Source organism: Paroedura picta, chromosome 6 (assembly GCF_049243985.1).
Source record: "Paroedura picta isolate Pp20150507F chromosome 6, Ppicta_v3.0, whole genome shotgun sequence".
Classification (NCBI taxonomy): domain Eukaryota; kingdom Metazoa; phylum Chordata; class Lepidosauria; order Squamata; family Gekkonidae; genus Paroedura; species Paroedura picta.
Genome location: NC_135374.1, coordinates 14965992 through 14991933, shown reverse-complemented (window position 1 = coordinate 14991933; position 25942 = coordinate 14965992). Strand labels below are relative to the sequence as shown.

Sequence of the window (25942 nt, the reverse complement as noted above, 5' to 3'; positions counted from 1 at the left end):
AGGTGACCAGATTGTCCCATTTTTGGAGGGACATCTGGGGGGGGGGGTACCTGGCAAATTGTACTTATGTTGAAATTTTAAAATATATATTACAATACTATTTTGGCGTTCTATGCATTCTATGAAACTTTTTGTTGCTCCATATAGACCAATTTTTTAAATCAAGAACCCTCCGGTCAATGGTGTTCAGCTTTACCATAGAATCACAGAATCATAGAGTTGGAAGGGGCCACACAGGCCATCTAGTCCAACCCCCTGCTCAACGCAGGATCAGCCCTAAGCATCCTAAAGCATCCAAGAAAAGTGTGCATCCAACCTTTGCTTGAAGACTGCCAGTGAGGGGGAGCTCACCACCTCCTTAGGCAGCCTATTCCACTGCTGAACTACTCTGATGGTGAATTTTCCCCCCCTGATATCTAGCCTACATAGCCTATATACTCAGACCCAGACTTTGTCCTGCTGCTGCAGACCAACCTGACAATAATTTAAGGAATACCCCTGAACCCAGTTAAGCTCCTTAGAGCTGAAAGTCATAAGATCCAAGGACTCCCCCCCCCCAGCCATATTGGAGCCAATGATTTATATCCACTAGCAGTGCAATTCAAACCAATGTTGGACTCTTCTAAATCCATTGAATTCACTGGACCTAAAAGGGATTTAAACTGTTTAGGATTGTACAGTAAGTCTTCTACCAAAGGATGCTTATTCATCAAAGGATGTCTTTCTTCTAGGGTGGTCAGGTCCAGGTTGGGAATTCTGGGGGTGGAGCCAGAGGAGGGTGTGGCCTGGAGAGGTGGAGACTTAAATGGGGTACAGTATCATAGAGTTCACCATACAAAGTGGCCATTCCCCTAGGTGATTTCTGTTTTCTGGAGAAGACCAAACAGTGTGTATATCAGATTCTAGTAAAGCTTTCCCACACCCCAACTAGGTCAGCAATGGCCAAGTACAAGCCACCAGAACTTTCACCTACGCATAATTTGTTGGACTATGCAAGATCTGCAACATGCATGATTGAGCAGAAAATAAAGAATGCCCTGCAGGGGGCATCAGAGGAGATCTATATTACACATAGTTAGAATAGGAACTTCCTGATGATTTTCGAATTATCTCCTCCAGTGTCCTGATTGGCACAATGGAAGACTTCATGATCTGTTGAGCACATTTCCTGATTGGCTCAGTGGGAGACTTCCTGCTCATTTGAGCACACTTCCTCCCTGCTTGCCTCCAGAACAGCAGTGGAACAGACTGAATGTTTGTAGACAACAGTTAGAGCAGTTCGTTACCTCTCTCTCTCTCTCTCTCTCTCTCTCTCTCTCTCTCTTTCTCCTTTCGACCCAAAGTTGTTTCTCTTCACAATAAACCTGTTTTATTCTTTGAGCAGCCTGACACTGCATTCCTTTACATATGCCAACGCTGCCAACATAATTTTCTCAGAATAACAAGGCATACCACAGACCTTTTAAAAGACAGCAAAACAATCCGGTTTTGCAATTCGCCAACCACAGGAGTGATCTCAAATGAAATTCTATTCAATGCAATATCAGTGTCGAGGCATCTACCCCTTCCTTATCAGTCACCAATGGAGAAAGAGTTCTTTCCTTTGGCACGTTTCACTCTGATGTGAAGTTGGTGTAAAACTCTTGCAAACTCCCTGGTGCTCGAGGGGGCATCGTTTGAACCGTTCGGTGACTGCTACCCTTCCAAACATCTGTCATTCTTGCATGAAGCCAAGATATTTACTGTGGCTGCAGGAAGTCAGTGTTTACAACACGGTTAAGGCTCTAGGCACCTAAGAAGTAGGAAAGTTTTACTCTGTTTTGCAGATGATGATAAAGCCGCAGAGTTTCCTGCAACTCCCATCTTCCACAGCAGGCTGCATGATGCTGCTGGGGCATCCCAGGTGGGAACAAGAGTCCCCTGGGGCCTAGCCTGGTTTCGCCACAGCAGCAACTGGAGGCAACTTTCACCAAACATTGCCTCCTGGATCCATATGCAACCGAGTTTGTGTTTTATCCATGATGATTTGAACACAGAGAATAGCATCATGCTTCTGAGAGCATTCACTTTTAGATACATTAAAATTGAAGGCAGGACCAAGGAGCCAGGTCCTGCCATGAGCTCAGACACATGAACTGTATTGCATGAACATGCACACGTACTACCATAGAAAGCAGCTTCATGCATTCATGTGTATTAGCAATCCCTTATATGGACTCAGACTGGTCTATCAAGGGCAATACTGTCAACCCTGACTGGCAGCAGGGTCGGTCTCCGGCAGTAGTCTATCCCATCGCCTACTACCAGGGGTTGAGCCTAAGACATTCTGCAAAACAAGTGCTCCATCGTTTCTACTTTTAAGAAGTTATTTTAGTTGAGGTGGAATCTGAGCTCTTAGAGAGCTCAGCACATCGTGGCACATCAGATAATGTCTCCCGGAACATGACTGGTTCTTCTAGGTGCCACCCTCCATTTCCCCTCTGGGTTTCTTCCCTCCCTTCTTCTGACTGCTCTGCTCTGCTGCTGGGAAGCAGTGCAGGAGAAGCAGTGGGACAGGAAACATCCCACACTTCTCTTCTCTCTCAGCCTCTCCCAAGAGTTCACTTAAGGAATTATAGTGCCCAGGATGCTTATTGATGCCAGTCCTTCTGGGAAGTCATTCTCTCTATATGCACTTGGTGGAAAAGAAAGGAGACTGTGCCTGGTGCATTGTGGGAAGATTGTTCCCAGACTGCTTGACACTTATTGCTGTATCTTCTGGGAACTCCAGACCATAGACAGTACTTTTGGGGAGGGGGGGGGGAGAAAGCAGAGGGGTAAAAGAAGCTAGATTCTCCCCTCTCAGGCTGGCTCCCATTCAGGGCTGGTTTATCCATGTAGCATATATAGTATGTGCTTCCTGGGCCCTGCACAATGCTCTCCTCCTTGGGCCATAGTTTCTCTCTCCTCCCCTCTTTTCCTTCTTTAAGGACATTTGTAGTCACACCCCTTTCCACTGTGGGGGCCCTCTCTGCCCCTGTCCTGCTGCTCCCACCAAAATTGTACTCTGCTAGGGCTCCCCGAATCCTTAAATTGGCTCTGCTGCTATGGGCCCCAAAATCCTTAAACCATTCCGGCTTCCACTCCCAATGCATTGCTCTGTATCAATGGAGAAGATAGATTAGGGTGGGGTGAGAGATGAAAAAGGAGAGGAGGATGGGGCGGGCGAACTTTTCTCTGGCTTGATCATAGCTTTTAAGCCAAAGATGAATTTGGCAGCTGGGAAGCCTGCTTCATGATAGAAGACTGGAGGGCTTTTCTGCACCCAATAAATATAGTGAAATGCTTACCTGATGTAGTTGTTATATTGTGGCCACGCCACATGACATTACCCACATCCAGCATCTGGGCAGCAAATTGCTCGCTATATCCTCCATTTTAAAGTGTGAGTTCGGGAATCGCATAAAGTGGATTCACCAACCTAAAAAGCACTAGCTACCAGAGAGCAACCAGCAGGCAACCAGCAGAAGAAGGGTATGGAGGCTCAAACACACTAAAGTTCCCTGCTTCATCCCACCCTCTCACCCGCTTCACTCTCCCTTGTTCCTGGGGATGGGATTTTTTTTTAATGGCTAACTTTCTGGAGCAACGAATAGTGAACAAGCGTGCAGGCGATTATAGAAATAAAATTATTTTTTTCAAAGTTGTAGCACAAAGCATGCCTCTCAAATGTTTCCCCCCCCCAAAAAAAAATCAGGAATTATGTCAATTTTTAAATGTATCAATGGACTCGTGATCCCATAAGGGGTGGTGTTCAAAAAGCACTATGCATCTATGATTCCATGCATAGGCATTGCAACAGAGAAGTATGAATTTAAAAAAAATTAGCAGGCATCACAGGACCTTCAAAATATGGAGAAAGGGGATTGGCCGCCTGAATTGATTGACAGGTGAAAACAAGTTGCGTATAAGGTGCATTGCAAAATATGGAGAAAAGGGATTGGCCACCTGAATTGATTGACAGGTGAAAACAAGTTGCGTATAAGGTGCGTTGTGGAGGGTGAGATGTGCAAAAAGGAAGCCGACAAAGGCGAGACAGCAGAAAAGGTGAGGAGGGGCTGGGAAGCGCGATAAAATTTAGTGCTTTGCCATTCAGCTGGCATAATGCTACTTTTACTGATGTGTGGAAATGCTCTGGGTGTTCAAGTGGCTTAAATCTCCAAGTGAAAGGAATGGAAACCATATCAGCACCTCAAGCAGTAGCTTCACATGGCCATTCTAATTTCATACAACCCTTTTGTGGGAGAATACAGCCAGTTTGCAGCTCCCAATGGAGTAATTAGAGGACAGCAGCCTTCTATCTCACGTAAAGCCAGGGTGAAGGAACTTTTAGTGTGCAGTACAATTCTGGAGAGATCACAATTGTGATTTTCACTCTTCTGAGAGGCAGTGTGGTGTAGTTGTTGTTGTTGTTATGTGCGAAGTCGTGTCCGACCCATCGCGACCCCATGGACAATGATCCTCCAGGCCTTCCTGTCCTCTACCATTCCCTGGAGTCCTTTTAAGTTTGCACCTACTGCTTCAGTGACTCCATCCATCCACCTCATTCTCTGTCGTCCCCTTCTTCTTTGGCCCTCGATCACTCCTAGCATTAGGCTCTTCTCCAGGGAGTCCTTCCTTCTCATGTGGTGGCCAAAGTATTTGAGTTTCATCTTCAGTGTGGTGTAGTGGTTACTGTTAAACTAAGATCTGGGAAACTCAGATTCAACCCCCCTCTCTGCCATAGAAGCAGACTCGGCATGAGTCAGAGAGTTGTTGTGAGCATCAAATAACAGAGAGAAGAACATTTTGGGTCCCCATTAGGAAGAAAGTTGGGTTGCTGGAAGCAAATCAATAATAATTTTTAAAAACCCTTTATCTCCTTTTCTCTCTGAAATCCAACTATCTTTTGTTTAGTTTCTAACCAATTCTGTGTGGCTCAAAGAGAGATTTCGAGAAGGGAGGGGTCAGACAGGGAGTCTCTGCAAAATTTCAGAACTCCACCCTGTAGGTGCTTGGAGGCCTCTTGGCCTCCTGCTAGAGCGCCACTCTGTGCTCTGTGCCATGCAACATAAAGCAAAGGCAAGGGCTGGATTCAACCAGATGCATTCCTTTCAGTGGGAAACAAAAGAGAAACGACACTTTAAAAAGATAAGTGGATGAGAGGAATCCTTTGCTACATCTCAATAAGCGAATTTTTGGGAGGGGTAAGATATCTTGCGTGAAGCTCATCCATAGGGGACTCACACAGTGACTGTCGCTCTGAGTTGTGCAGATAAAACAGAAGAGAGAAAAACATGCCAGCTTGGAGGAAGGCGGGATACAAATACGACAGTTCAATTCCTCTGGTGAATAGGACTGTGTGAATCTCTCTTTTTCCATTGGATTATTGTTTTGCAAACAGTTTCTTCTCCACATTTCACAGTGTTCGGAAACTGATTCATTTGCATTCCATATGCTTGTGGTATGGCTTTTATATACACTTGAGGACATTTATTTATAAAGCCTTCTCTTTTTTATTATTATTCTGCTGCTCTTCGGAGGAATTCAGTGCAGCATTTATAATTCAGGCTTTTTTTATATGTACAATGCACATCTCTTATTTGTATACAACACGCATCATGTGGTTTGATTCAGGTGGGTCGCTGGGTTGGCCTGAAGCAGCAGAACGGAGTATGAATCCAGTGACACCTCTCAGACCGATAAAAGTTGCATTCTGGGTAAAAACGATTGTGTGCCCTCATGCTTCTTCAGATCCTATCAGGTACCATATACAGCTATTGAAACAAAGTATAGTTTATAGGAAATAGTCAGTGGGAGGAAAGAGAAGAGTCTGAAGTGAATGCCTGGGCTCTATTTACACAAGGTCCTGGCCCCTAGCTGGTGGAATGAGCTCCCGGAAGAACTAAAAGTCCTGTCAGAACTAACTCATTTCCACAAGGCCTGCAAGATGGAGCTCTTCCACCAGGTGTTTGTTAGAGGCCAGGGAAAGGACGATCTCATTGGTCCCCTCCTCCAGGTACCTGTCCTGAAGCATTGTGTCTACATGGGCCTGTGGAGTCAGGAATTCTTTAGAGGGAGGATTTTGTATCTGTTATTAAAAGTTTTACCGTACTGGGTTCTTGTATTGTTATATTTTATTGTGCTTTATACTTTATTGTGCTATAGCACTTTTATTGTGCTTTATACTTTTATTGTGCTTTGAACTTTATTGTGCTATAGCACTTTTATTGTGCTTTATACTTTTATTGTGCTTTATACTTTTATTGTGCTTTATACTATATAATACCGTTATATTTTATTGTGCTTTATACATTGTGCTTTATACTAGCCCGAGAACAGTGGCTAATAAATGTAATGAATAAACAATAAATGAATAATAAGGGAAAATGAAATCAGAAAAGAGATTTTTCAGGTCAAATGTGAAATTGCTCCTAATGTACACAGATAGACCAATTGCCTGACACTATAAGGAGCTTCTTGCATTCAGCAGCCCTGAAATGTCATCTAAGATGTTTGATCTCATCTACTGTTGTAGATTGAGGCAGAAGCAAACACTGAGCTTTCCATGGAGCTATTCTGTCCTCTTTTTCAGGCCAGCTTTGCCCCACTTTCATTCCCCACCCAAGCTATAAATACCCAGAGATGCAATCTAGTGCCCACTGAAATAAACAAAATAAAACAAACGCTTTCAGCTGCAAATAATTCTTGCTCCTGGCTACGTATTGCCCAGATAGAAAAATCAATACAAAGGAATGGACTCAGCAAAAAATGAATTAACCGCGCAAGTGACTCGGAATTGTACAACGAACCTTTGTTTTGCTGTTCTAAAAACCTCCTGGGGGCTCTACTTACCACCAATCAAATAAGGAAAATAGGGAGAGGAGGTCACAAACCAAGGAGATTAGTATATTAGCAACTCACTAGCTATTCTCAGTTTTGAGACCCTCCACAATTATTGGTTTTGTCTACGGACAGTGGGGACCAAGGGACAGCAATGGCAGTCATTCCAACATGAGAGTTGTTTATGTCTGTGTGGGCTTCCACTCCTCTCCCCACTTGAAGAAGAAGAAGAGTTGGTTCTTATAAGCCAGTTTTCTCTATCTGAAGGAGTCTCAAAGTGGCTTACATTTGTCTTCCCTTTCCTCTCCCCATAACAGACAGCCTGTGAGGTGGGTGAGGCTGAGACAGCCCTGATATTATTGAAGAAGAAGAGTTGGTTCTTATATACCACTTTTTTCTACATAAAGGAGGCTCAAAGCAGCTTACAGTCGCCTTCCCTTTCCTCTCCCCACAACAGACACCCTGTGAGGTGGGTGAGGCTGAGACAGCCCTGATATTATTGAAGAAGAAGAGTTGGTTCTTATATACCACTTTTTTCTACATGAAGGAGGCTCAAAGCAGCTTACAGTCGCCTTCCCTTTCCTCTCCCCACAACAGACACCCTGTGAGGTGGGTGAGGCTGAGACAGCCCTGATATTATTGAAGAAGAAGAGTTGGTTCTTATATACCACTTTTTTCTACATGAAGGAGGCTCAAAGCAGCTTACAGTCGCCTTCCCTTTCCTCTCCCCACAACAGACACCCTGTGAGGTGGGTGAGGCTGAGACAGCCCTGATATTATTGAAGAAGAAGAGTTGGTTCTTATATACCACTTTTTTCTACATGAAGGAGGCTCAAAGCAGCTTACAGTCGCCTTCCCTTTCCTCTCCCCACAACAGACACCCTGTGAGGTGGGTGAGGCTGAGACAGCCCTGATATTATTGAAGAAGAAGAGTTGGTTCTTATATACCACTTTTTTCTACATGAAGGAGGCTCAAAGCAGCTTACAGTCGCCTTCCCTTTCCTCTCCCCACAACAGACACCCTGTGAGGTGGGTGAGGCTGAGACAGCCCTGATATTATTGAAGAAGAAGAGTTGGTTCTTATATACCACTTTTTTCTACATGAAGGAGGCTCAAAACAGCTTACAGTCGCCTTCCCTTTCCTCTCCCCACAACAGACACCCTGTGAGGTGGGTGAGGCTGAGAGAGCCCTGATATCACTGCTCGGTCAGAACAGCTTTATCAGTGCCGTGGCGAGCCCAAGGTCACCCAGCTGGCTGCATGTGGGGGAGCGCAGAATCAAACCTAGCTCGCCAGATTAGAAGTCCGCACTCCTAACCACTATACGAAACTTGGCTTATAAAAACATTACAGAAGTTAAAGCATCCTTGTAATTGTCATTTCCTTTCCTCTCCCTTTCCTCTCCCCACAACAGACACCCTGTGAGGTGGGTGAGGCTGAGACAGCCCTGATATTATTGAAGAAGAAGAGTTGGTTCTTATATACCACTTTTTTCTACATGAAGGAGGCTCAAAACAGCTTACAGTCGCCTTCCCTTTCCTCTCCCCACAACAGACACCCTGTGAGGTGGGTGAGGCTGAGAGAGCCCTGATATCACTGCTCGGTCAGAACAGCTTTATCAGTGCCGTGGCGAGCCCAAGGTCACCCAGCTGGCTGCATGTGGGGGAGCGCAGAATCAAACCTAGCTCGCCAGATTAGAAGTCCGCACTCCTAACCACTATACGAAACTTGGCTTATAAAAACATTACAGAAGTTAAAGCATCCTTGTAATTGTCATAGCGACATCCCAGTTACGAAGCCTGAGAACGGGGGACTCAAGCATCAGTCCTTGAGAGGAGTACACTATTTACTTGCAAAGGGAAACCCTAAAGGGACTGCCGCCCGGTTGGTGAAGTCGTAGCCTGCGGCATTCCACAAGGAGCGATGCCGGGTAAAGAAAGAGCTGTTTAAAAAGCAAGATTTCAGGAGCTGTGCTCTGCATTCAGATTCGATACAGTCGCGAGGGCTTGGTAAACCGAAATGTCAAAGGAGAAGTGGCTTGGTCCTCAAACGAGCTGTTTTTAGAATGCGAGAACTCTCACGACTCGCCACTGATGCAGAGGTCCGGAGATGCTTCCGGAAGTGGCAGGCAGCAGAGCTAGCAGCTCTCAGGTCTGCATTTGGGTACCACTCAGGGTGAAGCACTTGTGATTGCAAAGCTGAGGGTGAGGGGATAGTTATTTCATTCCCAGTTTCTGCCACAAGGCGGTGATTGTGATGGATTGCAAAGAGCCTTTTCTGCACTAGTATTTTCCTTTGCTTTTGCCCTGCATTCCCCTCGGCTGTATTTTTTTCTTCTGCAGACCAACTCTCATGTTGTGGGTGGGTTGGGCTTTCGTGTTGATTCTGCATGGCTTTAGCTCCATTCAGGGCTCAGTTTGTTTCCGTTCGCTGTATGTCTCTTTCTTTTTAAAGTCCTATTGCTCCCGTTTCCTCCCTTTCTGGACTCCTTAGGTGAGGGAAACTCCCAAGAGGAATGGCTTCAAGTCCCAGGATCAATAGAACCCTACCTATGGAGATTCCTCCCCTAAATTATCTTTTCTAGTTGGAGACCCTTGGAAGGAGGAGTGTAGTCCGCGTCAATAAACTACAGCTCTTTTGTGACTTGTATGAAATTGGGTCAAAAGGAAAACATTAAAAGTACTATTGTTTGCCACAAATATTTGATCTTATGCCCAGCAGCTTTGCAACTACAAGTACAACTGAATCATAATGTCTAGAAATACAAGGACACTTGCAGAGATAGGATCTTGCAGCACTCTTCAGAAAGGACTCTCTGAACAAAGGGAAGTCATAGAAAATGTTGGCAAATAGCTAGGGTTGCCCTGTCCCCCTGGCTACCACCAGGGGATGGGGAGGGGGGGATTATGGCTGCCAAATCCTAACACTTAGATTTTGGGGGATAGAACCTGGGACAGGACACAGACATCAGTGGGGTACAATGCCATCCAGTCAACTTTCCAAAGGAGACAAGACGACTAAGAAATGATATGGTAACCATCTTCAAATACTTAAGCGCTGTCACATCGAAGATAAAGCAGAGTTATTTTCTGTGGCCCTAGGAGGGTTCGATCAGAACCAATGGGATGAAATCAATTTAAAAGAATTTTTGGCTAAACTTCTGGGAGAAGTTGCTGACCGTTAGAGCGGTTTCTCAGTGGAACAGGCTTCCTCGGGAGGTGGTGGGTTCTCCATCTTTGGATGTTTTTAAATTGAGGCTGAATAGCCATCTGACAGAGAGGCCGATTTTATGAACTTACGCAGATTGTGAGTGGGTGGGCAGGAAGGGATGTGCCAGTGTTTGTCTCTTGAGGCCAGGGTATTGCTGATTGCCACTGTGGGATGGTATGTGAATTTACTCCAGGCTAGGCTGGTTTCTGGATATTTTTGATGGTGGTGGGGGCATCACTTGGGCATGGAATTGGAGTCACTGTGGGTAGGCAGGTAGTTGTGAGTTCCTGCATTGTGCAGGGGGTTGGACTAGATGTCCCTGGATGTCCCTTCCAACTCTATGATTCTATGACTCTATGGTCCATTTTCTTCAAAGAAACTGATCTCTCTAGTCTGGAAATGAGCTGTAATCCCAGGGAATCCCCAGATCCCACCAGGCGGCTGGACCCCTACCAGAATCCCAAAGAAAAGAGAAAACCTCAAATGCTCACTTAAAGAGGTGAAGAACTTTTTCTTTCCCTGATTGTTCTTCAAAGGCTCCTGTTTCTGCTTTTGATATTGTATTTCTCAGTTCAGCTTTAGGTCTTCTCTCTCCATTTGCAAACCACCTTGGCTCAAGGAGAGCTCAGTTCCCCTGGAGAAATTAGATGCTTTGAGCTCTATATGCCACTGAGGTCCCTGTCCACCCCAAGGTAAAAAATAATGTTCACTGAATATACATTGGTTTTCTCGTTGTTTTGTTCATTTTTGTTTATTAATGGCTTTAAACTATGTGTAGAATAGTACTGACTAAGAAGTGGTGAGCTCACCCTCACTGGGTGTCTTTATGCAATGACTGGATACTTATTCTGGATGCTTTAGGCTCATCCTGCATAGGCCAGGGGGTTGGACTAGATGGCCGGTATGGCTCCTTCCAACTTTATGGTTCTATGATTCAGTGTGGTCTAAACCAGTGCTCCCCAACCTTTTTATCACTGGGGACCGGTCAAAGCTTGACACCTTTACAGAGGCCTGAGGGGGGGGTAGTCTTTTGCCGAGGGATGTCGCCACCGCCTGAGCCTCTGCTCCACTTGCTTTCCCGCCAGCGCCCCTGATTTCCCGCTGCCTGCTGGGGGGTGCTGCCAGCAGCAGCTGTGCAGTGCCACGTCAAGGGGGAGCCCCAGCCATGGCAGCTGCTGGAGAGCACCAAAGGTGAGCCAGCAGCAGAGTGGCAGGGCAGCCCCTGAGGCAGCAGCTGGGGAGGAGGACGAGAAGGAGCCGCGGTCTGGTACCGACTAATCTGCGGACCGGTACCGGTACCTGGACTGGGGGTTGGGGACCGCTGCCTTAGATTATGGCCAAGTCCCTTAAAGTAGGAGGGGAAAGGCTACAGACTCCCTCCAGAATCATAGAATCACAGAGAATCATAGAGTTGGAAGGGGCCATACAGGCCATCTAGTCCAACCCCCTGCTCAACGCAGGATCAGCCCTAAGCATCCTAAAGCATCCAAGAAAAGTGTGTATCCAACCTTTGCTTGAAGACTGCCAGTGAGGGGGAGCTCACCACCTCCTTAGGCAACCTATTAGGCAGCCTATAGAGTTGGAAGGGGCCATACAGGCCATCTAGTCCAACCCCCTGCTCAACGCATGATCCACCCAAAACATCCGAAAGCATCCAAGAAAAGTATGTATCCACCCTTCATTTGAAGACTGCCATTCATGCATATTAGGAGGATGACGAGTAATACGCTGTCCTTTTATGTAAAGCTGGAGTGTCAACATCATGACGACTGAACACGATGGTAGCTCTGGCCTTCCTTCCCTGTTTTAATGGTGAGTGAGCCAACAGTAGCAATGCAAATTGACAGATCTGGAAGTCTAGAAGTCATAATTTATTTATCGCCGACGAGTATGTCGTCGCCATCAGGGACTCGAACGCTTGTAGGTCTTGCTCTGTTGTCAAAGCTGCGCCGTCCACGCTCAAACATGTGAAACCATCGGGATGAAAAAGCCATCGCTCAACAGAGTCCCCAAGTCTCGGCGCATGTTTTGTCAGCGCCATGCGCCAATCCCAGCCGCTCCAAAGGCAAATGCAAATGTGTGTGTTATTTGAGCTGTCTCTAATTTATGCAATTACCGTGGTCAGCGCTATTGATGCCTCCATCAATGCCCCGACAAATTGGAATGGACAAAAGCGCCCCCAAAATCATTCGCTAATTATCATCTCCCTGTAAACTTCTCATCCATCAGGAATAATCAAGTTTTTAACACAGACGTGAAAACGCTCGATTGCTTGGCAGCTGTGGACGTTTCACACGGTCAACCGTTGCCAAAATCTGGAGGGGTTTTCATGCCTAGGGAAGTCAGCAGAGAAATAGTTGGCAAAAGGAAATGCCTAGAACTTCTCAAAGGAAGCCAAAGGAGGCTCCTAGAACAGCCTCACTTTTGCTGTAACTACGTGCCTCTGGGCATATCCATGGCTCGTTTCCAAATATGGCAGCTATGACATATGGAATACATTTGTGTCACGTGGAACATTAGGAAGGGAATCAAGCTAGATCAGGGGAGGGTGTGCGTTAATGTAATGCTGCCAAAAGTAGAGAGAGGCATACCAACCACACCTGCAAGCGAGTACAAATGTCGTTTCATGCTGAAAAGTTTGGACTATGATTGCAATGGAAGCTGTAAACATCTCTGTCTTAGAAACAGGGAAAAAATATCTGGGGAAATTCTACAAAGTATCAGCTTGGGGGATAGTAAGGGAGAAGGAGGCTAATATACTCCCCCCATCATTTTATTTACTGATTGACTTACTTATTTACGCATGTAAATTTCCCGTGCCATCTCTCCAGGGCATAAGCCCGATGTGGTTTCCCAAAGGAAACAGAATATAAATGTAAAAAATCATAAAAGGAAAGCTTCCTGTTCAAAGCTCAGCAGTGTTTAATAACATGAAATAGGATAGGAATCTGCTTAAACTCTTCTCAGAATGAAAACATGATATATTTAAAAGAAGAAGAAGAAGAACGAGAAGAAGAAGAAGAAGAAGAAGAAGAAGAAGAAGAAGAAGAAGAAGAAGAAGAAGAAGAAGAAGAAGAAGAGTTGGTTCTTATATACCGTTTTTCTCTACCAGAAGGAGTCTCAAAACAGCTTACAGTTGCCTTCCCTTTCCTCAGCTTCATGATTAGCTTCATAGTTAAGCCTAGGGACACAGAAATGTTTTGGCCTGGCACTTAAAGAAAGTTGTGTGGGCACCAGCTAGGCCTCAAGGTAAAGGCATTCCACAGTTGATGGGCCATCACTTAAAAAGCCATGTCTCTGTTTGCCACCTACCTCACTTCTGAAGGCATGGGCAACCAGATCACGGTTGAAGAGCAAGTTCTTAGCCGGCAGATGTTAATTTCAGGATGTGCATATGCAATATTACTTAATGAATCCATTAAGTATTATTTGACATTTAGCAGTTAAAGAACAAAAGCACACAAAAAAAGGGATTGTGGGTTTTCTACCATGATCTATGTCACATGTCCATTCCTCAACATCTTATACTTTCAAATTTCATGCTGTTAATCAAGAACACAAATGCCCTGTTCAGAACTCCAATGTAGTTGGGGTACTGGTGTCATTATATGGTATGTGATGGGATGCTCGATATATGGACGAGGGAGAAATGAAGTATATTGTGAAATTTTTTAAAAATGAAATTATCCCTAGTTAAAAATTTATTTTATTTATTTTAGATTTTTATACCACCCTTCCATATGGCTCTGGGCGGTATAAAGTTCTATTTTTTCTTCATTACAGTAACACAGTCAATAAATATATCGGTAGTTTAAAAAAATGGTCATATTTCAATAGAATGTTAAGTTCTATTTTATGATCTGTTTAAAATTGTATTATATTAAATGACCATATTCTTTTGGTCTTTTATGTATAATTTGTTCTGAACGACTGTAATAAAGTTTGAACTGAACTGAACTATGGTTTTGTAATTTTAATGATTTTATGCTGATTATGATTTTGTTTCTTTATGATTTTGTTGTTTCCTTTTGTGATCTGACTCAGGCAGGTCTCCGGCCCAAGAGCATATGGATTTTGTCAAGTCACAAATAGTTTCAAACAATAAACAGTCAGAACCCTACAAATTAAAGTTGCAATTGCTGATCGAGATTGTCCTTTACAAATGGACCAAGTTGGTTTAGTTGATTAATGGATCCGTGAAACTCATTACCCACAGACGCAAACACACACATTAGACTGTCAGAAGTCCTAAAAAGACCATTTTGAACAGTAGATGAACACAAAGCCATAAAGTTAATTTATCTCCAAAACATCAAGTTCCTTCTCAGTAAATGATCCACACAGGCACAATAAACAACAACATTAGAGAATCTGCAATGTGGCAAATAATTAAGAGATTCGTCAAGAGCCACATATAAAGTCCCCATTGTCTGATCATCAAATTAGAAAGCCCTGTGAGCCCTCCTGTAAATATGGAAATGTGTCAGAATGCAGGAGATATCTGACACAGCAGTCTTTAACATTAAATATTAAATACACACACATTCTAAGTGAAAGGCACTTTCCACCAAGATCTGATTTATGTTCCTCATCACATCTCTGGCATATACCAGATACAGGGGTAGTCAAACTGTGGCGCTCCAGATGTCCATGGACTACAATTCCCATGAGCCCCTGCCAGCATTAGCCATCATTTGCTGGCAGAGGCTCATGGGAATTGTAGTCCACGGACATCTGGAGCGCCGCAGTTTGACTACCCCTGAATGAAAACCAACAACCTTTGGGGATATAAGCTTTTGAGAGTCAACGTTCCGTTCGTCAGACACCTCTGAAACTCTCTGCTACCAAGATTTCAGCTAACTAAAATATTTGCCCATCCATAGTTTCCTGAAGCGGAGGGAGTTAATTAATTTTTATTCTATTTTTTAAATTTGTTAAACATTTATCAGGTGATATGACCATATATGGTCATGGTCTACCCTCCCAATGCTCAACCATGGGCCAGGAGGGGGTGGAAAGGGGAGGGACACCAGGTGGACATGTACACAGCTATGCTTCCCAACCATACTTGACACGATCACGAATGTTTTGGGCATCTTTTAACAGTAAAAAAGTTGAGAAAGGCTGTTTTAGGCTGATTGAGCAAGGGGTTGGAGGAGATGGCCTGTATGGCCTCTTCCAGCTTTACAATTCTTTGATTTTAAAGGAGCATTTGCATGCATCAGTAAAATACAGCATACAACCTACCTCTAAGAAGGGCTGTTCTTTTGTACCCTGCTTTTCACCACTCAAAGATGTCTCAAAGTGGCTTACAATCACCTTTCCTTCCTCTCCCCACAACAGACACTCATTGAGGCAGGGGCTGAGAGAACTCTGAAAGAACTGTGTCAGGCCCAAGGTCACCCAGCTGGCTGGCTGCATGTGAACAACTGGGGAATCAAACCCAGTTCTCCAGATTTGATGCCACCACTCTTAACCACTACTGCAAGTTTCACGTAGTCATGTATAGAACTGCATCAAGACTGCCTTTTTTTTGAGTGTAGTGGTAACATGAATAGAGAAATTAATAGACAAATTGGCCCTATCACAGATGGGCCAAACTAGGACAGTCTTGTCAGATAGTGGAGACTAAGCAGCATCAGCCATGGTTAGTAATCAGGTGGAAGACCACCAAGAAAGTCCAGGGTTGTAAGTAGTGGCAGGCAATGACAAACTGCCTCTGTACATCTCTTGCTTTGAAAACCCTAACACATGAGTGGCCAATCTGTGGTTCTCCAGATGTCCATGGACTACAATTCCCCGAGCCTGGAGGTATTCTGCACGGAGCCAAAACAGTTTAAAAAACAACCAGTTTAGACCACTTTATTATATTACAATCGTTGTTCTGCATTGAATATAGTCTGTTGAAAAACTATATTGCAATGCTCTCTGCATGAAACAATTCATAGCCCTGCCCCCTGTAGCTTTGCCAACTCCGCTTTGTTCTCTAATGCAGTGGTCCCCAACCTTTCTGAGGCTGGGGACCGGCAGGGCATCGGGCCGCGCCTCCGCGGCCCGCAGCCCCGCGGGCCATGCCCGCACATCGGCCTGCGGGCCGCGCCTGCACAGCCGCGCGGCCCGGCCCTGATTCCCTCTCCCCCCCTCCCGCAGTAAGAAGCTTCCTGGGCCGCAAGCTTGCGGCCTGGGAAGTTTTTTACTGGGGGGCGGGCGGGGAGAGGGAGCCGCGGCCCGGCGCCATGGCCTTCGCAGCCCGGCACCGGGCGGCGGCCCGCAGGTTGGGGACCACTGCTCTAATGCAGTCAATAGTCTACATAACTAAGGAGTTTCTCTGCATGGCTAATAGAGCATCTCAGGCAGGCAGGAGAGAAATGAATCAGTGTTCACCCTCTTTCAGAAACCAGGCTTAAAAGACGCTTAAAGCACCGAAGAGGCAGTTCACCATGCAGAGCAAAATCAGTTTTGCGGAGTAAATTCACTCTTCTGCAGAGATCAGAAAAACAACGATGTATTTAGTGAGTTTTCATCAGCATATCCATCATGCAGAAGAGGCCCTGGAGGGTCGCTAGAAGTCAGCTGTGACTTGATGTCAGGTTCCACCACCAACAGAGTGGACCAAAGGAAAAAAAAGAAGAAAGATTTGATCATCACTACACTCTTGTTTCTTTGTACAAAATACTTAGCAGCAAGACTGCAGGGACTTCAGCAGCAAAAAAAGTAGTATCTCTCTTCCCCAGAGGTTGCATCCTCAGCTTTTTAGCTTTTCTCTTGGTTCTCAGGACGATACGCTTTAACAGAGATTGAAGCAGACAACTCGGACAGGGAGACAAATCGAGTGGCTAATGCCATGTAGCTAGAGACGCATTGCGTCTGGTGAGAGCAGAATCAAGGTACAAATTCAACTGAGCAGCTGAAGAAAGATCTGGGGGCGGCCTTGCACCTATTCCTGTGCAGGGATCGTCAGGATCAATGGGACCCCAAATGGCACAACTGCTGTTTACTCTTAAGTTCAACATGAAGATCAGCTGTATGTCTATGTATTGTGGGGCAGAAGTTCCACATTCAACTATCTCTCCTTCCAGCTGAAGTAGCTGGAAAACACTAAACCTCCAGGCAGACAGGTGAACCATTTGTGAGCCGGGCTTCTGTCTGAAAGATTATTTGGGAGTGTGGTGAAACATACAGCGGACACAGCTTTACAAAGCAATTGCAAAGCAGAAGGTTGCCAACTCTGGTTTCGGAAAGTACTGAAGTGGTGGATTCTCCTTCTTTGGAAGTTTTTAAGCAGAAGCTAGATAGTCATCAGACAGTAATGCTGATTCTGTGAACTCAGGCACATTGTGAGTGGGTGGGCAGGAGGGACTGTGTTGGTGCTTGGGTCTTGTGGCCCTTTCTTGCATGCCCAGGGAAATGCCAATCACCACTTTGGGGTTGGGAGGCAAATTTCTTCCAGGCAAGACTGGCCAGAGAGTCTGGTTTTCTTAAGGAGGGGGGCATCATTTGGACCTTTTTATTTATTTTACTGTATTATATCTATATACTGCCCTCCCTTGTGGCTCAGGGCAGTTTACAGTGAATTATTATTTTTTTAACACAGTAGAAGCTAGCAATAACATAATAGAGTAAATCATGATTTAAACATGCAACATTTTTAACGGTAGGAACTTGTACTAAAATAGAAGAATTGACAGTTAACGTTTAACAACAACAGTATAATTTTGACTTTACAAGTTGACTGCACTGTGGGAATGTTGATGGTGGGAGAGGCCTCTCGGTTTTGGTTGGTGGGTTGGCTCATTTGCCTTGACTGATAGCCTGGTGAAAGAGTTCCATTATGCAGGCCCTTCAGAATTCTTTTTGCTCTGGCAGGACTAAAGCATGGAATTGGGGTCACTGTGAGTGGGCAGGTAGTTGTGAATTTTCTGCATTGTGCAGGGCGTTGGACTAGATGACCCTGGAGGTCCCTTCCAACTCTCTGATTCTATGAGTGTATGATTTTTGGACGAAGCCTGGGGGATTTTGTTTTGAAATGGCATCTTGCAGATTTTTGGTAGTTAAACAACTGTTTAAAGTCCACAGCTGCTTGATGAATCACACAAGGAGAGAAAAGAAGAACAGTTGGTTCTTATATGCCGCTTTTCTCTACCTGAAGGAGTCTTAAAGTGGTTTATAATCTCCTTCCCTTTCCTCTCCCCGCAACAGACATGCTGTGAGGGAGGTGAAGCTGAGAGAGCCCTGATATTACTGAAGAAGAAGAAGAGCTGGTTCTTATATGCTGCTTTCGCAACCCAAAGGAGTCTCAAAGTGACTTATAGTCCCCTTCCCTTTCCTCTCCACCCAACAGACACCCTGTGAGAGAGGTGAGCCTGAGAGAGCCCTGATATCACTGCCTGGTCAGAACAGTTTTATCAGTGCTGTGGTGAGCCCAAGGTCACCCAGCTGGCTGCACGTGGGAGAGCAGGGAATCCAACCCAGCTCGCCAGATTAGAAGTCCGCACTCCTAACCACTACACCAAGCTGGCTCTCTACACCAAGCTGGTGTAGAAGAATCATGCAAAATCTTTCTTCGGGGTTTTGAAATTTCCATGTTGGCATGTGATGTGTTTAACCCACAGCACGGGCATTCCATTACACGTGCCGGAAAGAGTCAAACGATCCCCGCTTCTGATCCCCTCGTCCCGTTTTAATTTCATTAAAGCAAATTGACTGCAAGCTAGATTACACTGAAGACAGCAGGGGATGTAAATTTCCCTCTAACTGACTGGAATGTATGATCACACACAAACCGAGGGAAGACCACCTGCTGTTGTGAGCATATGAGTTATTAAGTCAACTCGCCTTGTATTTCAGCTGCCGCCCGCAAAAGAATTATGCTAAACACGCCTGGATCTTAAAAGTCGCAATTAGATGGAAACCGTCCATTGTGATTCACGCTAAATGTCTAGAGAGGAAAACAACTCCTACCGGTAAGCTGGGTGCTAGTTAAATCTACAAGAGTTGATAAGAGATACATTTACGGAAATGTACAGATGGAAATAGATGGTGCCCGCTTGCTTACGTCTCATCCTTATGCCTCCATGTAAGTACACTATTGTAGGGTCTATGCTTAGGACGCAGGGTGGTAAAGCAGCCGACATGCTGTCGAAAGCTCTGACCATGAGGATGGGAGTTCGATCCCAGCAGCCGGCTCAAGGTTGACTCAGCCTTCCATCCTTCCGAGGTCGGTAAAATGAGTACCCAGCTTGCTGGGGGGTAAACGGTAATGACTGGGGAAGGCACTGGCAAACCACCCTGTATTGAGTCTGCCAAGAGAACGCTAGAGGGTGTCCCACCAATGGTCAGACATTTCTCGGTGCTTGCACAGGGGATACCTTTACCTTTACAGACTGTAATAGATGGCTCCCGCTTCCTTACGTCTCATCTTTATGCCTCCATTTAAGTACACTATTGTAGGGTCTATACTTAGGATCTGTCCTTAGGACAGCCCTGGCCTGGATAGTACAGACTAGCCTGATCTCGTCAGATTTTGGAAGCTAAGCAGCGTTGGCCCTAGTCAACACATGGATGGGAGACCAACAAAGAATACTAGGGACTCTTTGCCTTGGCCTTCAGAGAACGATAATGAGAAAGTTTTAGTGAAAAGGAGGCTAGGTCCCTAATGTCTTCTTTATCTCTACTTTTCAGATGCTGGTAATCTCAGGGAATTATGTTTCCTTCTTCTTAGAATTATAGAGCTAGAAGGGACCTCCAGGAAACTCACAACTATCTGTCCACCAACAGTGACTTCAGGTTCATGGTTAGATGATGTCCCTTCCAACTAGAATCATAGAATCATAGAGCTGGAAGGGGCCATACAGGCCATCTAGTCCTACCCCCTGCTCAACGCAGGATCAGCCCTAAGCATCCTAAAGCTTCCAAGAGAATCACTGGGCAATCTGACTTGGAGGAAATTCACCTGACCTCAAAGTGGTGATTGGCATATCTCTGGACATGCAAGAAAGGGCCACAGAGCCAAGCACTGGCACATCCACTCCTGCCCACCCACTCACAATCCACCTATGTTTACAGAATCAGCACTTCTGTCAGATCTAGCCTCTTCTTAGGACTTCCAAAGGAGGAGAACTCACCACTTCCCGAGAAAGCCTGTTCCACTGAGGAACTGCTCTCACACTTACAGTCAAAGGTCTCCATCTTTGGCGCCAAGAGAGCATGATGAATTCCTGCATCTCTACACAACCTAGATAATTAGAACCATAGGAACACAGAGTTGGAAGGGTCCAGCCAGGCCACCTACTCCAACCCCCTGTTCAATGCAGGATCAACTGAAACCATCCATGGTAAGTATCTGTCTAACCGCTGCTTGAAGACCACCAGTGAGGGGGAGCTCACCACCTCCTTAGGCAGCTTTCCACTTCTGAATTACTCCCACTGTGATCTTTTCCCCCCTGGATATCTAGCCAGAACCATTCTATCCATAGTTTAAAGTCTTTACTGCTGGTCCTCTCCTCTGCTGCCAAAAAAACCCGCTCCCTGCCTTCTTCTAAATGACAACCTTTCAGATACTGCAAGAGAGCCATCCTGTCCCCTTTCCACCTCCTCTTCTCCAGGTTGAACTTTCCCAAGTCCCTCAGCCTTTTCTCACAGGGCTTGGTCCTCAGGCCCCAAATCATCCTTGACTAATATTATTTATTATTTAGTAAACAGTTGCTTGCTTTGAAAAGCCACAGAGACAGTACAAGTTTGCTGTGATGATACAAAAAAAGCTTATGATTGTTATTCTTCATGGCTTATATTCACCTTGAGTATCAATTTGTCACTTATCACCTCTCTAGATAGGCTGCCCTGCAACAATGGAGCCCATCCGAGCAAAGACTCTATAAACATTTTTGTTGCTCCATATAGACACCCCCCGCCCCCGGTCAATGGTGTCCCACTTTACCAATGTTAAAATCTGGTCACCTTAATATTTAATGACCCCTCATCATGTCTGATAAAGGTTACCGGGCATGGCTTGACAACCAGTGGGAATTTGGGGCCGAAAAATGGGGGTGGGGTGGGGGGGTCACAGTGTGATATCACTTCCAGGGATAACCCAGGGAAGTGATGTCACACCTCTCTAAGATTCACCAGTGGTAAAACTATACTGTTTCTGGCACCTTTTAGACGGGACTCATATCACTTCTGGTTTTTTTTTTAAGGAAGTGATGTCACACCATGACTGGCAGCATTTAAAAATATTATTTCCTGCCAACCACCAGAGTGGCAGCATGAAAATAGGAGCCCTAGGCCTGCCCTCCATGTGCAGTATATGGCCTAGATTACCCAGTAGGGTTGTGCAATTCGGTCGCCAAAGCGGCCGTTCCCACCCGTCGCAGCCAGCTCTGTGCTCTGGGAAGGGGAGATGCCCGCACCGGCATGCCGGTCGATGCATGCACGCAGGTGATGTGCCTGCATGCCTGCGTCAACCGGCGTGCCGACGCCCTTGCCTCCCCTCCCCCGCCTTGGCGGCCGAATTGCACAACCCTAGTACCCAGATTTCATAAAATGCTCCTATGTGGCTCAAACGGCACTGCTGAAGAGTATCTCCACTTGATATGCAAGCATGGCTTCATGTTGAATCTCTGTCGCTGGATCAATAGAGTTACCAAATTCCCACTAATGCATGACATTGTCTCGACAAAATATATATATATATATATATATATATATGTATGTATATATATATATATATATATATATATATATATATGGCTTTCTTTTCACAAGCTATAATTACGTTTCTAGAGATTTTTTATAAAACCTCTTTAAAACTATTCCAACTTTTTTTTTAAAGAAACCTTTACAATCTTTAAATGAGTTTATGAAGTTAACTTTTGGCTATTAGATACATACATATAGGGTAAACTGAGCTGAGAACCGATTAGCCAAGTGTGTGTGTTGTGTGTGTGTGTGTGTGTAAATCAATGTGGTCTGTTTTAAAAACAAGAAACACCTATTTGTGTTTCTTGGCTGCTGGATGCAGCGAGTAATCTATTATTTCCATCAATATCTAATACGCCGAGATCAGGAATAATAGAGCCTAAGTAAAACTAATTAACAGAAATCTTTGCCACTTGGCATAATAATATTTCTTTAATCAAAATTTGGACTTACAATTTCATTGTGTTATTACAACAAGATTTAAGAGTTGTTGGTTCATGTTCACCAGAGAACAGCCTCGCATTTTAATCAACCCCAAGCACGTTGTATTTTGAATTCATATTAAGAGGCTGGGCTTTCTGTCCATTTGCAGTGAAACGCAAACACAGGGGAAAGCGCCAATAAAAACTTTTAAATAAATTGCTATATTGGTACCCACTTTTTCCTGGCAATAAATCAGAATAGCTTTTGGAAACAAGTTATCTGGCCAGTCAGTAGGAAAGGTGGGTTCTGCCACTGTCCCTTCCTGAAATGAAATAGACTCAGTGTAAGTGTTTCAGATTTGGCTTGGTCCTGAGTCCCTCCAGAGAAGCAACAGTGTTGGGAAGTATGCAGTTATTAGTGATTAGTATGCAGTTATTAGTGTGGATGAGGCACAGATCCAGGCTAACAGCACTCTGAGATTTAAAAGAGAGTAATCTTTATTGGAAAGATTAATTATAAATATATATCATATTCATCTGCTTCAGTCTCCTTATAGGAACAGAGTCCAAAAGCTTAAAGAGTAGTTACAAAAACAGCACATTGCAAGCCTCTATGTCTAGGCTGCAAGCACACATTTCACACATCAGCAGGCTGAGAGATCTTAATGGTGCCCGCTGAACCTAATGTTGGTTGCTGCTTGCTTCAGCAAAGCACTCTTTCCTGAAGAAAGAGGAATCAAAGAAACTCCCAGAGCCTGTGCTCAGGGTTTTTTCACTGTAAACTCACCAGCGAGCTTAAAGCAATATCAAGTCTCAGTCAACCTATGCTGACCCCAGCAAGGGGGTTTCACAAATGAGAAGCAGAGATGGTTTCCCATTGCTTTCTTCTGCAACATCTTCCTTGGTGGTCTCCCTTCCAATTACAACTCCTGCTTAGATTCTGAGAGCTAACAAGATAGGTCTATATCATGCTGCCTTCCCTCTTCTACTTGCTATGCAACACTCATGAATGACCCAAGAGCCCGGCCAGGCCTTCTGCTTCCAAAAGTAGTCAGCTAGGGCTGCCAACCTCCAGATGGCATCTGAGAGTTCGCCCCCTATTACAACTGATCTCCATACAACCGAGATCAGATCCCCCGGAGAAGATGGCTGCTTTGGAGGATGAACTCAATGGCATTGTGCCCTGTGGAGGTCCCTCCCCTCCCCAAATTCCATGTGTCCCAAGCTCCACCTCCCAAATCTCCAGGTATTTTTCAATCCATAGTTCCCAACCCTACAGTCAGCTCATAACTTGGCAAAAGCCCCAGGTTGGTGGAATTTCCTGCTGTTATCCTAGACCTGTTTAGACCACCTTTGCCTGTGGATGAACTGAGGCATGACAGCTTAGGCCCTCAATTGTTGTTTTTAATGAGTAAACTGTGGGCAATAATTGGTCCTATGAGTCTTCATCCTTCCAGGGGCTGTAATGGTGACAACGAATGAATTACTTACTATTTACAAGACTATCACTACGGTCCAGGCGGATGGATTATTTTTTAGAAATAGTAGCCTGGAGACTCCAGAGCAAGAATCGGCTGATCAATAGCCGTTAAAAGGGCTTTTTTTTTGGGGGGGGGTGTAATTGTGTCATGAGCATAACCCCCAGGCCAGGAAATATTTTTACCGAATCGCACAGTCGATCGCTTTAAAGGAAAATACCGCTGGGTTTTCAAGCGGATCACAAATCCATTGTTCTGCCTCCGTTCGCATTTTGATACTGCAAAATTTCTATTAGGAACACACTGGGAGAACTCAAAATAGGCTTCTTCTTCTTTTTTTTTTTGAAGGGTGGGGGAGTAATTTACAGTTTTTCATTTCTTAACCATCAGGCAGACACGGCGAGCGCCGTGATTAATTCTGTGTCTTTAGTAAAGCTTATCTCCCTGGAGACGGACTGATAAATTATTTACTGGGCTATATATTTTGCAAAGATGAATAATATTTCTATTTGATAACTCTAAATACTAGCAGGATTGAGCAGCCTCTGGAATAAGCTGCCAAAGCTGCTCTCGTTTTAAAGCGTTCCGACCCCTTCTAAGCCAGATGTTACACTGGGATTGGATCCTTCGTTTGGAGATCTAGAAGAAGAAGAGAAGAAGAGTTGGTTCTTATATGCCACTTTTCTCTACCCAAAGGAGTCTCAAAGGGGCTTACATTCACCTTCCTTTCCCTCTCCCCACAACAGACACCCTGTGAGGGAGGTGGGGCTGAGAGAGCCCTGATATCACTTGGTCAGAACAGCTTTATCAGTGCTGTGGCGAGCCCAAGGTCACCCAGCTGGCTGTATGTGGGGGAGTGCAGAATTGAACCTGGCATGCCAGATTAGAAGTCCGCACTCCTAACCACTACGCCAAACAGAAAACAGTAGATCTGGTTATTTAGAAAAATGGCCCAATTGTGCAGTGTAGTTTTCAGAGAGGGAAACATTTCCAGAGAAAGAATGCCTCTCCTTGAGTTTCCGATACATGATTCTCTGTAGTGGCCACCAGATGAACTGGGAAGGCCACAAGCAGGGAGACAGAGTCCAGAGGTTCTCTCTGCTGCCGACCTTCCCAGGCATTCCTAATTCTCAGGTAAAGCTGAGATCTGTGTCAGGGGTATGAGGATCTCTGTCAAAAGATTCCATAGCATCATCACAAAAGGACAATTCCCAGGATTTTGTCGGAGGGGAGAGCCATGACACTTAAAGTGGTGTTAAACCACTATATGTCATGTAGATATGCCTCCGAAATACATGATATCAGGCATGTTTTTCCCTCGTGCTACAAAAGATTAGCTCGCACTTTCATTAGACCAGGCTGAGAAATGTCAAACAGATAGTGATTCAAAATCCACCACAGAGCAATTACCGTGGCAACTCAGGCAATGGAAAATATTGTGAAGGTGGGGAAAATTATGGCTTAATAAGACTTAAGCAATTTCCCCTTTTCAACTAGGTAGGAAAATTGGGACATTTCACCCAATTACATTTCTGGGATCTTCAGCTAAAGTGGAATTTCATTTTTATTTAATCATTGCTAATAGACTATTTTGCCCTTTCTGGGATTTCACGATTATCTACAGCAAATACAAAAGGTAAATAGCCAGCAACTAAACAGCTGTTCTTTAAAACAATACAACGCCCACACTGCTACCCTGCTATAGCTGACAATGCATTATAACTTTTATTTTTCCTTTGGCGCAGAATTGATTTAATGAGGTAACCCAACCTGGATAGCCCAGGCAATCCTGACCCCATCAGATCTCAGAAGCTAGGCAGGGTGGGTGGTGGGGCTGGCTAGCACTTGGAAGGGCATTCTCTAAGGAATACCAGGTTCATCATGTGGGGATAAGCAATGGCAAACCACTTCCAATGTCTCTTGCCTGGCAGCCAGATAATCTTAGCTCTCCTGGGACAATCTTAGGATCTCCTGCCCCTGCTGGTAGCTGGTAGACCCTTCCTGTGACTCGACCAACTCTGATATGGAGGGGCCTTGCTGGTATGGCCCATCTCCTTGCAGTTTTCTTCTCCCATTTATGTATTAGATTTTTAGGCCACCCCTCTGCAAAAATGGTCTGGGGAGGCTTACATCAAAGTGTAAAACAAAACCAACTTTTACGCTAAAACAGTACTGAATTTCTTACTGTAATTGCTGTGTCCCCCAAAAAACAATCCCTACGCCAGGCATGTCAGTGTTGAAGATCAGTTGTGTGGCCTAGCTCAAGATGGGGGC

General features: G+C 44.9%; 1 protein-coding gene and 1 long non-coding RNA gene across 4 annotated transcripts in view; one reads left to right on the top strand and one right to left on the bottom strand.

Annotated features, from left to right (window-relative positions):
• Positions 1–25942, bottom strand: part of CNTN5 (contactin 5) — a 744496-nt gene that overhangs the window by 366815 nt on the left and 351739 nt on the right. The window lies entirely within an intron of this gene.
• Positions 1–25942, top strand: part of LOC143839458 (uncharacterized) — a 71655-nt gene that overhangs the window by 43516 nt on the left and 2197 nt on the right. Inside the window, exons 2-3 of the long non-coding RNA XR_013231710.1 lie at positions 18919–19034; positions 19753–20405. This is a non-coding gene — a long non-coding RNA (uncharacterized LOC143839458). The remainder of the gene's footprint in view (positions 1–18918; positions 19035–19752; positions 20406–25942) is intronic.